General features: G+C 35.3%; 1 protein-coding gene across 4 annotated transcripts in view; it reads left to right on the top strand.

Annotated features, from left to right (window-relative positions):
• LOC132683252 (arylacetamide deacetylase-like 2) overlaps window positions 1–16,130 on the top strand; it is a 189,840-nt gene that overhangs the window by 102,937 nt on the left and 70,773 nt on the right. For 3 of the 4 annotated variants that reach the window (XR_013549817.2, XM_060638988.3, XM_078432242.2), the window contains exons 2-3: window positions 12,971–13,055; window positions 15,424–15,505. The exons of the other annotated variant lie outside the window; for it this stretch is intronic. The gene's annotated coding sequence lies outside the window, so the exon portion shown is untranslated. The remainder of the gene's footprint in view (window positions 1–12,970; window positions 13,056–15,423; window positions 15,506–16,130) is intronic. 4 annotated transcript variants of the gene reach the window in all.

Genomic DNA, 16,130 nt, shown 5'->3' with positions numbered 1-16,130 from the left:
CTGAGTGAAATAGCCTCATCATAATAAAGTGTATTTGTACCAGAGAGTGGGAATTGATTTACTCTATTTGGCTGGGAGGGGTAAGTGAAGATACATTGTAGGAGGTAACACTTAAGCTGGGTATGGACAAATGAATAGGTAAATGTTAGATAGAGATAGCGGAGAGCAGCAGTGGGTATGGCGTGTAAAGGCTTTCTAGATATGTGCAAAAGACTAAGAAGCATAGCATAACATTATTTGTTAGAGGAGATACTCATTCTTTTATTCTTTCATGTGAAAACATTTAAGTGACTTCATTTACCAAATGTTTTTTTTTTTGTTTTTTTTTTTTTTTATTTTTTTTTTAACGTTTTATTTTATTTTTGAGACAGAGAGAGACAGAGCATGAGCGGGGGAGGAGCAGAGAGAGAGGGAAACACAGAATCTGAAACAGGCTCCAAGCTCTGAGCCGTCAGCACAGAGCCCGACGCGGGGCTCGAACTCACAGACCGTGAGATCATGACCTGAGCTGAAGTCGGAAGCTTAACCGACCAAGCCACCCAGGCGCCCCTTACCAAATGTTTTAAGAGAAACAAAGATATTTAAAAGGGCCCTGTCCTTGTGGAGAAAGATAGCAAGAGATAAGTCTAGAAAAGTAAACAAGATCATGCTAAGAAATACAGATTATTATCCTGATAGTGATGAAGAGTCATTGTTGACTCCAGCTAGATAAGAAATAAGAACACAACAGTGAAAAAAGGTAATACTGGGAGCAGATTGGAGGTGAGGTTAGGGGGAGAGAGGAGAAATAAAAGAGATGGAGTTCCTTGAGGAAGCATTTTAGGAACCCAGTGATATAATTAAAGCTGAGTAATGGAGTGATGAGAAGTTACTGACATACAATTAGATGTAGAATCAAAAGGATTTGGGAAAAGAAAGAGTTGGGGTCTTGGAAAATGCAATGGATAAGGTACTAAAAATCAAGATAAAAACTAAGGTATAAGAATAAATTGAGGGGTCAATTACTTATTTGGGGACCTGTTGAGTTTAAGCTTTATTTATAGTTTACTTCCAATCCAGTCCACTCCTCTGAGACCATCTGACATCTAACTCCTTACATGATGTCCCACAGATGCTTTAAACTTTCAGTCTCTATGATTTTGAGCACTTTATGTACTTCTTATAAGTGGAATCCTACAGTATTTTTATTTTTGTGGCTGGCTTATTTTACTTAACATAATGTCCTTAAGGTTGATCCATGTTGCAGCATGTGTCAGAATTTTCTTCCTTTTTAAGAACTTATGATATTCCAGTGCATGTATATGTGTATGCAGTTTGCTTATCCAGTCATCCATCCATGAACTTTAGGTTGCTTCCATGTTTTAGCTTGTGATGTATACATAGGGGTATACAAATATCTCTTTGAGACCTTGCTGTCGGTTCTTTTGAGTATAGATTTAGAGGCACACTTGCTGGACCATGTAACAACTCTATCTTGTTGAGGAACTGCTATGCTGTTTTTCATAGCAGCTATACCATTTTACATTCCCATCAACAATGTACAGGGTTCTGGCTTCTCTGCCTCCTTATTTTCTGTGTGTGTGTGGTTTTTTTATCCTGAAGAAATCTCCTTATAGTTTTGATTTGCATTTCCTTAATGATTTTTGATGTTGAATATCTTGTTGTGCTTATTGGCCATTTGTATATCTTTTCTGGAAAATGTCTATTCCAGTCCTTTGTTCATTTTTGAATCAGGTGTTTTTTTAATATTGTTGAGTTTTAGGGATTTCTGTATGTATTCTGAATATTTATCAGATATGATTTGCTAATATTTTCTGTGGTTGCCTTTGTATTCCATTTTTAAGTTTATTTTTGGAGAGAGAGAGAGAGAGAGGGAGGGAGAATGTGTGTGCACCAACAGAGGAGAGGCAGAGAGAGAGAGAGAGAGAGAAAGAGAATCCAAACCAGGCTCCATGCTACCAGTGCGGAACCCCAAGCAGCACTCCAACTCACAAACCATGTGGTTGTGACCTGAGCTGAAATCAAAAGTTGGTGCTTAGCCAACTGAGCCACCCATGTGCCCCTGATATTGTCTTTTGAAGCACAAATTTTTAAAATTTTCATGAAATCTTTTTTTGCAAGAAATCATAAAGCAGTATTTCTTTTCTTCTTATAAAGATCTTATCCTAAAGTCATCTCATAGTTGAGCAGATGATACAAATATATTGCATTGCTTTTCAATTTCAAGAAATACTTTCTCAGATATAAAATATCACTTTAATTTTTTTTGAAAACTTTAAAAATATCTTTTAATACAACTTTTTCTGAAGAGATGTTATACAATGCCTGGATCGCTGAGAAATCTCTCATGATCAGAACACAAGTAGTTTACTCTAATTCCCAATTTTTGGTAATATTATTCAAGATCATTTGAAAATTATTTGCAGTAGCTTCAGTGAAGTTTCCCTTGTGTAAGCAAATAACTCTCAAATATTTGGTGGTAGTGGTTTTCAACATGTGTTGAGTATTAGCTTTTATTTCTTTTCCATGGTTTTTTTCCGCCTTTCAACAAGTAGTCTAGTAAAAATGGTATTGTTTCAACAACTTTAGAAACAAATGAGAAATAAAAATTAAAGCCCATTTAGAAATTCCATATTATTATTTTGTGTGTAATTTTGGAATATGGAGGGCATCAGGGTGGGTTCAGAGAGCAAGGTTTATAATTAGCTATACCCTAAGTGAGAGAGGTTTGTCACATCTCAGAGATCTGGTGCACAGGCCAACTTCATGAGTTGGGTAGAGATACAAGTAGGCAAGAGGTCCAAATTTGGGGAGGGGCCCAGTAGCAAACAGTATTGACAAAAAGAAAACTACCAAGAGTGAATTGTATTATATATGACAGGTTAATTACTCTTGATTCCTTTTATAGTCTTTGCTATGTGTGGAAAAGTGTGTGAGGGTACAAGTCTAGGCTCCCCACTTGGCCTTTTCTGGCATGGGGGGAGCAGAACCACAGTTCTGTGTTGTTTGATTAGAGTGGTTATTATCTGTACATTTCTGCCTTGCTAAGCTGCCCCTTTCCTGGTCCTTTTGCTCCTTTTGCTAGAGAAAGCAGGGTGTGTGTTGTTTCGTTTTGGTGTTTGTTTAATCTGTGCCTCATGGCTTTTCTAGGTTGTGGTTTTTTTTCAGTGCCAAGTCTGGGATACAGGAACCAAAAAGAAAACCCAAAGAACTCCCCACCCTTTGTTCCTTAGGTCTGGAGCTCTGTCGCCAGTCTGCCTTCCTCTTTCCACCTTTTAGAGACTTCTTACATTTCTTTTATACATAATGTTCAGGAATTTTAGTTGTACTTACTGGAAGAAATAGGCAAATGGATATCTAGCCTATCTTTCTGGAAGCAGAAGTCCATTTCTACATGTTTTAGTCTCTCTGAATCACTTTGATTTAGGGTTGTCTCTTGTATATAGCACATATTTGGGTCTTGTTTTGTGAGCCAAACTGAAAATTATTTTCTTTACATGAGAGAATTAAGTCCATTCACATTTATAGATATGACTGATAGGTTTGGTCTAAATTGTCATATTTCGTCATGCATATTTTGTTTTATCTGCTATGTGTCTTTATGACATGTATATTCTTTGTATTGTTTGGCTATTTATTATTTGTGTCTGGGAAGGTTTGTATTTTTATTCTATTAGTTACCTTTGTATTTCTCCTTTTTATAAATACCTTTAGATCTCTATTTTCTTATCTAACCTTTTATTATCTCATTTATACTACTTTTTCTACACCCTTTATTGCCTACCTACAGCAATGAACTTTTTCTGTGTTCCTCTTTCCTTCTTTGTTTTACTAATTTTTAGTTGCATAATTTCTGCATCATCACAGTATATAACATTTGTACCTTAGTCTTCCATCTTTATCCCTCATTGTTTTAGTCTTATATATTTATTTATATATTTTAATATGCTCAACGTTTATCCTTTGCTAAAAGTTTCCCAATCATTGCTTGGCTCGATGTTCATTCTCTAGTAAAGTCCTTAAGAAGAGCTGCTGAGTACAGAATCTCCTGAGTTCTTATATGTTAGAAAAGATTTTACTATGTTTGATATATTTTTATGATATTTATTTATTTATTATTTTAAATTTGATTTAAATCAAAGTTAGTTAGCATATAGTATAATAATGGTTTCAAGAGTAGAATTCAGTGATTCATCACTTACATACAACACCCAGTGCTCATCCCAACAAGTGCCCTCCTTAATGCCCATCACCCATTTAGCCCATCCCCCCACCCAACACCCCTCCAGCAACCCTCAGTTTGTACTTAGTATTTAAGAGTCTTATGGTTGCCTCCTTCTCTGTTTTTATCTTATTTTTCCTTTCCCTCCTCCTATTTGTTTTGTTTCTTAAATTCCACATATGAGTGAGATCATATGATTCTTACCTTTCTTGCCTGATTTACTTTGCTTAGCATAATACACTCTAGTTCCAACCATTTATTGCAGGTGGCAAGGTTTTATTTTTTCATTGCCAAGTAGTATTCTGTTTTCTAGTAGTATTCTGTTATATATATGTGTGTGTATATATATATATATGTATATATATATATATATATATATATATATATATATGTATATGTATATATGTATATATGAATGACACATCTTCTTTATCCATTCATCAGTCTATGGACATGTGGGCGCTTTCTATAATTTGGCTATTGTTGATAGTGCTGCTATAAACATTGAGATGCATGTGCCCCTTCAAGTCAGCACTCTTGTGCCCTTTGGATAAACACCTGGCAGTGCAATTACTAGGTTGTAGGGTAGTTGTATTTGTAATTTTTTGAGGAAACTCCATACCATTTGCCAGAGTGGCTGCACCAGTTTGCATTCCCACCAGCAGTGCAAAAGAGTTCCCCTTTCTCCATATCCTTGCCACATTCATTGTTTTCTGAGTTGTTAATTTTAGCCATCCTGACAGGTGTGAGGTGGTATCTCATTGTGGTTTATGTTTTATATTTGAAGGACTACTTGGTTGCACATAAAATATTTTTTTCATATTTCTTTCATTGAATAATTTTATAAAGATTGATTCATAATTTTCTGGTTTTATATTTGGTCTTGAAAAGTCTGATGTCAATCTGATTATTTTGACTTTAAAAATGCCTTTATCATTTTAAGTTATTTTTTGCCAATTATCCACCAAAATTTTTCAATGTGTAGATTCAGGTAATATTTTTTTACTGTAACTTTTTCTTGGACTCTAGTTTTTATACAGTATCATCCAACTTCTATTACTTTATTTTTCTTTTTTAATGGCTCTGATAATGTAAATAGTCTTTACTTTACCTGTCTTCCAAATATATTTTTACCTGTCTTCTTTACCTGTCTTCCATTTCCACTAACTTCTGACACTTGTTATTTCTTTATGTAATTTTTAGTCTCTTGGTCATTTTCCTGCATTTCTTCAGTATCCCTTATTATATTTTCATTTGGCCCTATTCTTCCTTAGGTGAGATAAGTTTGTCTTTTTCTTGCATTTCTTTCCTGAGTTCAATCATTTTTTTTTCTTTCTTTCTTCCTTTTTTTTTTTTTTGGCCATTTCTATTTCTGATTCAAATTAGTTTTTTTTACATTAAAGTATTTGATATATTTACTCTTCTCAATAGAATGAACAAATTTTTAAAAATAAATGTTTATTTTCAGAGAGAGAGAGAGAGAGAGAGAGAGAGAGAGAGACCCAAGAAGGCTCAACACTGTCAGTGCAGATCCCAGTGTGGGGCTTAAACTCAGGAACTGTGAGATCATGACCTGAGCTAAACTCAAGAGTCAGATGCCCAAATGACTGAGCAATCCAGGTGCCCCCAATAGGTGTTTTCCAGGTGTTGATAGCCTTTTGATCAAGGAAATTATGTTTTTGAAGTTATTATACTTTTGCTTTCCTTTTTTTTCTATATTCTACAACATTTAGCATATGTTAAGCTTGCCCAAGACTTTCAGTAAATATAAAACTGTTCTGTAGCTTTATATATATATAGATTTAGTAACTTGAATAATTATTTTATCAAAATATTGAATTAGACTGTTGCAAACTATAGCTTAAGGAAGGAAGCAAATACTGATCACCTTCTTTGAACTTGTAATACTGAAATATTTCTTAGTTTTAATCTCTATGATTCCATTCATCTACTCACGAAACAAGGTATAGGAATATTTGTTTAGTATAGCATTTCTCTAACTTTAATGTACTTATCAATGACTTTGTGATCTAAAATGGAGAACCAGATTCGGTAGGTCTGGAATGGCCTGTAATCTGAATTTCTGCAAGCTCCCAGGGATGTCAATCCTGCTGGTCTGAGAACCATACTTTGAGTATATACTTTGTTGTATGCTTCAGACTTCTATCATAGATCATAATTGGAAGGAGCATTTGTATTGTTTATTTGGTTACAAATTATGATTTGATATTTGTGTACCTCCGTAGTGTTTTCTATAAAGAAAGACCTTCCTTGAGGGGTGACATCGGAGCTGAGATGTACGAAGCCCACAAATTCTCTTGTATCTCTTGACACTTTTTTCTTTTATCTGGATAGATGTACAGGACCCTAAGAAGGCCCTTGTATGTAGGGTTATCCTTTGGCATTTTCTGGAGTTTCACTGGTCTTGGAAGGCACCAGGATCCCTATTTCACTTCTACCTCAGTTACTTCCTTATCACTTTACTCCATTTCTTCAGTTACTGTCTTCTTGGAAGCCATGGGCCCTGGAAATACCTAATATCCTTCCAGCTACTAGCCTAGCTGAATAGCAGAGTTTGAGAAACAATTTCAGTGTCAGTTTGGGTCAGAGAGCATTATTGCCTGAAAGTCCTCTGTACCATGAACGAAAAAGTGAAATTGCCTTGGAGCCAGGTATCGTGGGTTAATTTCTGGTGCTGTACTGGGGTGCCTGGGTGGCTCCATCAGTGGAGCGTCTGACTTTGTCTCAAGTCATGATCTCGCACTTTGTGGGTTCGAGCGCCACGTCAGGCTCTGTGCTGACAGCTTGGAGCTTGGAACCTGGAGCCTGCTTCGGAGTCTGGGTCTCCCTCTCTCTCTCCCTCCCCTGCTCATGCTTCTGTCTTTCTCTTTCTCTCAAAATAAATAAACATTAAAAAATAAACAACAATCTGGTGCTATATTTATAACTTCTACATGTAAAATTACATTTACATGTAATTAAGTTTCATGTGCAATTAAGAGATATTCTGACAGTGTAAAAGAAAATGACCTTTATCATATTTGTGTCCATAATGGGACCATACTACCCTTATCATATGTTGAATTAAGATTTTTATAAATTTCCTAAGTATCTTGGGGATAGCACAATTATATTGCATTGCAATTTTTATGTTAAATGTAAACATTTAAATATCCAGTTTTTATGCAGTTGTTTAGACATGACTTCACTTATCAAAATATTGGTAGCCTCAACAAAAAAGAAAAAGTTGTTCCTCTCTCAAGCTCTGCTCAGAATGCTGTTGCTGTGTATTTATCTTTTATAATATTATTCAACCAATATGACAAGCATTTTGACCCATTTTGCACTTTAATCTTTGCTTTTTCTTTTTCATTGAAATAAATTTTAGGATTGAATAATGAAAATTGTGTTTTAAGAGGCAATTTCTCAGCCATAAACCAAATTATTTTTACCTATGAGATAGCAAGTAGAGTGTTAGAGATAATACAGCAATATAAGAGGAAAATACAAGTTTGTGAAAAATACTTAAATTCCCAATTCTCCCTTTAAAAAGTGGATTCAGTAATTTGATGATGTAAGTATAAATGAATCACTAACATTTGGATTTGATTTTTTCTTCCATTGCATGTGATTGCTGAAAAATGGAATTCTGCCTAAAATAATAATTTTTGAATTTTAGCAATCATTTGTGGAGTTATGCATACAAATTATGCACATTCCTTTAACAATCATATCTGGAAAGGAAAGTTTATTTCCCTGATGTTCTCAAAATTACTGACTAAAGGTCATTTTGAGCATAAAGTTGAAGAGATAAACTTGCAAAAAAATGCTAATGCATGTACTCAAGCAACAGGCCAGACAACAGTCAAGCAAATTTTATTAAAAAATACTAAACTTGTTTTTTGATTTACCAGTTATTTTTCATCATTTGTTTTTTTTTTAATTCTGTTTCTTTTTACTTTATAGTTAGTATATAATCATTACATAAAAAGTATGTTGAAAAGAAGAAAAAACATCACATGGATTTCTTCTAGTCATTCAAATGTAACCACTATTAATACTTTGATTAATGTTTTTCTGTGCATTTATATCCTTGACATTCTGTAAAGTTATTTTTGTTCTGATTATTTTTACTTAACATTTAACCTAAATGTTTTTCCATACTAAACATTGTTTGAAGATTATTTCTTTTAGTGACTGTATATTATATCCCAGAGCTGTACCATATTTTGGTATTGTATTCCCCTATTGAATTGTTTCTAATTCTCATATAAATATGGCTATGATGAACATTGTGCACTAAGTTTCTTTGTATATAATAGCTTTCTCTGTGTTTAGAAGACCCAGAAAAACATGCAAATTACTGTATTAAAGAATAAAAACAATCTCTTGATACAATCATTTTTCTCCAAAATGATTGCATTAATTTGCATTCATATTAGTAGTAGGAATTCTAAACAAATAAGTCTTCTTCAATAAAAGACAAAATGTTTGAACTCATTTTTTTGTAAATTAATGTTTATCTATTTTTGAGAGGGAGAGACAGAGCATGAGTGGGGGAGAAGCAGAGAGAGAGGGAGACACAGATTCCGAAGCAGGATCCAGGTCTGAGCTGTCAGCACAGACCCTGACATGGGGCTGGAACCCACCAACCATGAGATCATGACCTGAGCCAAAGTCGGGCACTTAACAGACTGAGCCACCCAGGCACCCCTGAATTAATTTTAATTATGAATCTATTGAGATCTTAGAGCTTTTATTTTTTATTTGTAGTTAATCCTTTGTTATTTTTTCTATTTACTCTCAAAGGAAGTTTCCAAAGATAAAGAATGAGATTTTACACTTTGTTGACTATTAAGGGGAAAAAAATCTATGAATAGAGTATGTCTTGCTATTATTTAGGTGTTTTTTTTTTTTTTAATTTTTTTTTTAATTTTTTTTAACGTTTATTTATTTTTGGGACAGAGAGAGACAGAGCATGAACAGGGGAGGGGCAGAGAGAGAGGGAGACACAGAATCGGAAGCAGGCTCCAGGCCCTGAGCCATCAGCCCAGAGCCCGACGCGGGGCTCGAACTCACAGACCGCGAGATCGTGACCTGAGCTGAAGTCGGATGCTTAACCAACTGAGCCACCCAGGCGCCCCTATTTAGGTGTTTTAAGAGAGAGAGAGAGAGAGAGAGAGAGAGAGAGAGAGAGAATGAATGAATATATCCCAAGTTGAGGCGGGGCCAACTGCAAGATCATGACCTGAACTGAAATCAAGAGCCAGATGCTTAACTGACTGAACCACCCAGGTGCCCCTCATGGAACCATTTTCTTAATTTTGTTTTCAAATTGTTCATTGCTGGTGTGCAGAATGACAATTGATTTTTCTGTATTCATACTGCATACTCACAATGTAGTTCAACATGTTCCTCTATCTTCTGTATTTCCTACAAAGTAGCAGCTGGATTAAAAGTCTTTTTTATTATTATTAAAATTATTAATCAGACTTGGTATCCATCTCTTTGGCCATACTGTAAGTGAGGCTGTGTTCTTCCATCAGAAGACACATACTGTCTGGGTTTTGCTCATTTTGTTGTTAGCAACATGATGCTTAGTGCCTAGACCTGCTAACCGCAATTGGGCTTTAAAAAATGTGACATTCTAATTGTATCACTTCTTTTTAATATTAGCTGTATTATTTTATAAAGAGCTTTTCCTTCTTGCCTATATCTAGGTTGACAGGTAGTATAGTTCATATGAGACAGTTTGAATAACTTCTTGATTTTTTTCCTTTATGTACAGTTTTTAAGATGATGAATTACTTTACTGTCATTCTCAGAAGGTAACTAGTTTATTGGTTTACTTTTTAAACATTTTTATATACCCATGAATTTAAACATTATTAATGTGCTTCAATCCATTGCAACTTTTCTCCATATTAAAGCTTAAACTGTTGGATGTTTGGTCAGTGGGAGCCTCTTCAAATTGGCTCTTGTGTCCTTTTGACGTGACCCTTGATTTTGATGGCTTCCTTATTATCTGGTAAGGTGAAGTACTCTTGGCTCAACTGGTACATTTCTTGCACTGAAATCAGTCATTTTCTAAGAAGTTCTGGTTTCTTTCACTGTGAAATGTTATTTTAAGATCACGGTCTGGACACTTAGATGCTCACTGCTCATGGGTTGGTTACTATAGATCATTTCTAAGTCTTCTTTAGTAGTCAGAAATATGAAATGTTACATGTGTAAAAACACACTGAATCATTTACATTTAAAGATGAAATATGTTGTGGTTTTACAATGACTTATGATCTTACTATGATCTTATAAATGCTTCTCCACGCTCTGCCCCTCCCAAAAGTAAGACACTTAAATGCATTTTATTTGCCATGGCTGATCATCTGAGCCTCCTCTGGCCTGCTGTTTTTATTCATGCCCCTCAAGTTTTCTTATAGTTTTTCTAAAGCTCCCAAACAGATTAAACTGAAAGTATGAGAACATGAGGATAGATAGATGTTTTTAGGAAGTTTCCCATCTATATAACAGCAAAACTGTTTTTACATTAGATTTAAAACACTATAAGTTAATACTGTAAGTGCTTAGAATCCAGATACTTTAAGATAAACTTATTTTTACTGTTGAATATTTAATTGTTTTATTCAAAGAATTCTAAATTTGTTTCCATCCTATATAGTACTCTGATTTGGGAGTGTCTCAAAAAGTTAGGTAGTCTTTGAAAAGACAGCTTTATAAATGTACAATAATGTAATATGTAAAGAATTAAAATATTGAGCAGCATAGATGATTTTCATCTAGCTGGCATATGATGTTTTGCTTTTGCCTATAAAGTGTTTTGATGAACTGCTTTACTGATTTCATTTTATTGTCTATGCTTCAATTAGAACTCACTGAGCTTCCTTAAGGCAGTTATTTCAAATTTTTTTGCGAGGTAGGAAGATCTCCATTTCTCTAGGGCCAGTTACTGGGGCTTTGTTTTGTTTTTTGGTGATGTCATGCTTCCATGATTCTTTGTGATCCTTGTAGCCTTGTGTCAGTGTCTCTGCTCATTTGAAGAAGAGACACCTCTTTGAGCCTTTGCAGACTGGCTTTGGAGTGAAAGCCCTTCAGCAGTCAGCTCAGCCAGAGAGTCAGAGCAGACTGGCTGATAGGGTCCACCAGTGGGCAGGCCACGTGCCAGGGACTACAAAAAAGTCTGTTACTCACTGTGTTCCCTTTCCCCACGGGATGCTTGTGGGCCAATGGGATTTTTCTTGATAGTGCATTCTGAGCAGTAATGTAGGCACAGGGAAACTTTTTTCTTTCCCTTTTCAATGCATCTTTGTTCATTCCTGTATTGCACTTACATGCTATTACCTCTCATTTGGATTCCAGAGCTCCCATGAAGGTATTTTCTACCGTGGAGAATTGTTAAGGGAGTGTTGATGTGGGCATATTAGGCTAGAACCTCCTGTTCTGTCATTTTGCGGATATTACTCTTCAACATTTTCTTTCTTTTTTTTTTTTTTTTTTTTTGGTTCTTCTTTTGATGAAAGACATTTTGGCCCCAGGCCTGCTTCAGATACACGAGATATTTATTTTGTTGATGAGTTTTTATATTTTGAAATTGTATGTTGATTCAAAAGGCAGTTTATGAAATGGATCTGTTTGTTTCTATTAGTGCAAGTCCTAATCTGGTAATTAATAATAGATGAAAGAAAGCCATTTCTCTTGTGCATTAAAAATTTTCGGGGCGCCTGGGTGGCTTGGTCGGTTAAGCGTCTGACTTCCGTTCAGGTCATGATCTCACCATCCGTAAGTTCGAGCCCCGCGTCGGGCTCTGTGCTGACAGCTCGGAGCCTGGAGCCTGTTTCAGATTCTGTGTCTCCCTCTCTCTCTGCCCCTCCCCTGTTCATGCTCTGTCTCTCTCTGTCTCAAAAATAAAAATTAAAAAAATTTTTTTTTCATATAGCCCTTTCAGTATTTTGATCCCACTCAAGATTCCCTGTTATAAAGAGTCACATTAAATGTTCTGCTGACCTTTCATCTTTACAAAAAATCTATGGCTAAACCCTCACTCTCCAATTTTTTCCCTAAGGAATGTAAAGATCCTACAAATTACAATAAACTGGTGATGTGTGTACTTTAATTTCTCGCATAACGTGGGGTACTTTGAATGATTTGTTGAAACTACAAGCATATTTTAATAGTAAAACATGTACTTGTGGCATTGTGGAATGGACAGGAATCAAATTTATGGGGGATACCCTACTACCTCACACGAATTAGTTATATTCCCCCTTCTTTTCCTTCCTTTTTAAAAAACCCTAGCAGTAGCATACGGGATGTTTTAAAAATAAAGTATGGCTAATTAACAAAGTATAGAGTCTGTAAGTAGCATGTTTGAAATTTCCATTTCCCAAAGTTCTTTTAACACTTCTTAAACCAATTTGCCTATTTCAGTGTACTTTGCCTGTTACAATTTCAAAGGACATGTCCTTATGTGATTTGGTGCATAAAAATTATACCAAATGAGTATTCCTGATCTTTCCCTGGAGTATTTAAGAAAAATTATGTTCCGTGTTAGCTTGTTAAGCAAGATGTCACTAGAAACTCACATGGAACCTCTGATTCTCACCATTTTACAACAGGATAAATAGTTAAGAAATTCGGCCTTAGGTGGCGCTTGTCTTTTCTAGTTAGTTCATGGTCTCTTCATCTGTCAAATCAATAGCCCTGTAAGCCTGCTGTGTTCATTTTTGACAGGGAAGTTCTAGTTCACTTTTCTGGATCTTTTCTGGACAAGAACGTATCAAGGACTGCTATCAAACCCTTTCTTCCTGTATCTCAGGTGAGAGGAAAAAGTGACTTATTATTCTTAGCCATTTTGAGCAAGTCTTGAATTTGTCACAGAGAGGGAGAGAAAAGTAATTTGCATCCTAAGGTAATCTAAAATAATAGCCTTTGTATGTGCATTGGGATATGTCTAAATATGAAGATAGTAAAATTGTCAAAGAAAGCTTACAGATAGTAATGAGGACAGAACAAATAGTTCAAAGGAACATTGATCTTTGAATCTACAGGTAGCTCTTGATAAGAGCACTACATTTTTTTGTTCTTGGGTAGCAAACTTCCTTAGATTCATCAAAACAACCTCACTCAAGAGCCTGCTGATCTTTTTTATGTGATTTTTCATGCCTTTGAATACATTTTTAATAAGATTTCACTGTTGAAAAGACTGGATTTTCTATTTCTTGTTACCTGCTGTTGTGTTTATTTTCAGACTAAATCAAGATTATGACTGTTTCACATAGCCATTTAGTATCTTTAAATTTTCATGACCTATATTGCCTCCTTTTAAGAGTGACAAATTTAGCCATCAAAACCAGAATGATAAAACTATGAAGATGTCTTTTACACCAAACACCAAGACTACCAAACAGCATGAGTAATTTTCTTTTACTTTATAAAAGGAAAAATGCGGGAAATAATAGTATCTGTATATAGGATCATGCCATAATTTGAATTAGCTCAGCACTACTGTCAAAACTGTCCTGTTTGCCGAGCCCAAGATATAAGAAGAGTTGACAAATCAAAAATAGAAGCTCATTTTCCTTACAGTAATTCTATGCAAAATGTTTTAGTACATTTGCACTTTTTAGGATGAATGGAAATAGTCAAGTTTATGTGCAAAGACTACCACAGTAACTATCAATAAGCTGATTATTAAGAGAGTTACTAGGTTTGAAATAGCTTGCCAATCGGTGACAATCATGGCACACATCTTATAGGATAAATTAAAACACCCTAGAATCAGTGACCTCACTGTCAATAATATGTTCTTATTCTCAGGGGGATCATGTACTAAATTGTTAAAAAATTTGTATGAAATTAGTGGGGGAGTTTACATTTCTCCATTCTTGTTTTTTTTCATTATTGTAATAAATAACCAGAGTCTTTCAGTCCTATAATCTAAAAGTGCTTTCTGCTTCTCCCTCCTGCTTGCCTAAAGTCCACCACAAGGTTCAAAGTATCCTGGAAGAAACATCAAAAGAATGATGACTTCTGTAAAGGACTTTACCACACACTCTTAACTGTTGATTCTATATTGAACAGCCTTAGGCATATGGGAATCCTTGTTCTGGGAGCAAGAAGCCTGTCAAGTAGGATTTCTGACACTCCTAGTGTAGATGCAGTTGACTTTATGATAGTAGACTACCAAGTAATTCAAGATCAAATGAATAAGAATTAATTACCTCAGACTGAGAGAGCAATTTAATCATGCTTAAGGTTTTTTTTTTTTTTTTTTTTTTTAAATATGAGAACAGGGGCGCTTGGGTGGCTCAGTCTGTTGGGCGTCCGACTTTAGCTCAGGTCACGATCTCGCGTCCGTGAGTTCGAGCCCCACGTCGGGCTCTGGGCTGACAGCTCAGAGCCTGGAGCCTGCTTCCGATTCTGTGTCTCCCTCTCTCTCTGTCCCTCCCCCGTTCATGCTCTGTCTCTCTCTGTCTCAAAAATAAATAAATGTTAAAAAAAAATATGAGAACATTTGCCTGCCTTCGTGATTTATCAATTTTAATAGGCTATCCTATTACAATGTGGAAAAACCCTCTTAAGTAATATCTTACTTAACTGACTCCTTACAATTCAGTAAAAGTCCTCACAAATAAAAAGAACTTAATACACAAAATAATACATAATTGGAAAATTTAAGAAAAATGATTTCATAAAAATCAAAGGCAAACTATTGGTTCTATTGACAGAATAGCTCAGAATAATGGTTAAATATTAGGCAGGCAAAATGCCTTTATCGTGTTTTGTTGCTCTTTATTACATTGCAGTTATTTGCATGCTTTCAATAAAAATCTTATTTAGTGAGGCACGATAAATCCACTACTGAAGAACAAAGCATATTCTCATATGGAAATGATGCCACGGGGGCGCCTAGGTGGCTCAGTCGGTTAAGTGTCCGACTTCAGCTCAGGTTCCTGAGTTTGAGCCCCACGTGGAGTTCTGTGCCGACAGCTCAGAGCCTGGAGCCTGCTTCAGATTCTGTCTCCCTCTCTCTCTGCCCCTCCCCCCTCATGCTCTGTCTCTCTTTCTCTCTCTCTCTCTCTCAAAAATAAACATTAAAAAATTTTTAAAAAGTAAAAAATTTAAAAAAAAATGACGCCACGATGTAGTTTTTGGTAACTGCTCTATCATTTATGTATTCCCAGACCAACAGGTAGGAGAAAGAGACACTTTCTGGAAGGACATAAGTCTTGGAGATCTTAGAGAAACAGAAGTAATTCTATATTTGTAAGTACTGCAGGCAAAACTTAGTAGGCATGCTTTGTATTGTATGTTTTCTGAACCCCAGCCTTAAAATATGTTCTTGTAAAAGCAATAAAAGTACTTCTGGCAGATAAAAGTGATTGACTCTGGCAGATAAAAGTGATTGACTATGGCTCTTGGAAATTTACAAAGCCTCCGGAGAGAAATCAAATATCAAGCCTTAATTTCAGATGGCTCTAGTTATGTTAACCATATTAACAAGGATAATTTTTTAAATTATAATAAAAAAGCCAAATAAACAAAATATCAAATTATCGATACTGAATTAGAAAATAGCTAAACAAATGTATATGGCCAAAACTTCACCTGTGTTAGTGAGAATGCAATTTGGCCAGAAGCAGGGACTAAGAAGCAAAACAGACAGCTTGCCCTACTGGCATTTCGACTCAGCATTTCACATAACAGAAATAAAAAAGTAATTTGTATCCTTAGATAAACTTTAAAAAATGAAAACATTCTGTAGAGCACTAGTCTCTAAATAAAGTGAAGCCATGAGTCATTTCAATAAGTGGCTAACTCCTTGACTTTTGAAATACTGATAACTGTAAATATATGATGATCTTTGACCCTTGGAGGTATGAAAATCAAG

The sequence above is a fragment of the Panthera onca genome, chromosome C2, assembly GCF_046562875.1.
Source record: "Panthera onca isolate mPanOnc1 chromosome C2, mPanOnc1 haplotype 2, whole genome shotgun sequence".
Taxonomy (NCBI): Eukaryota; Metazoa; Chordata; class Mammalia; order Carnivora; family Felidae; genus Panthera; species Panthera onca.
This window is presented reverse-complemented; position numbering and strand designations above follow the sequence as displayed.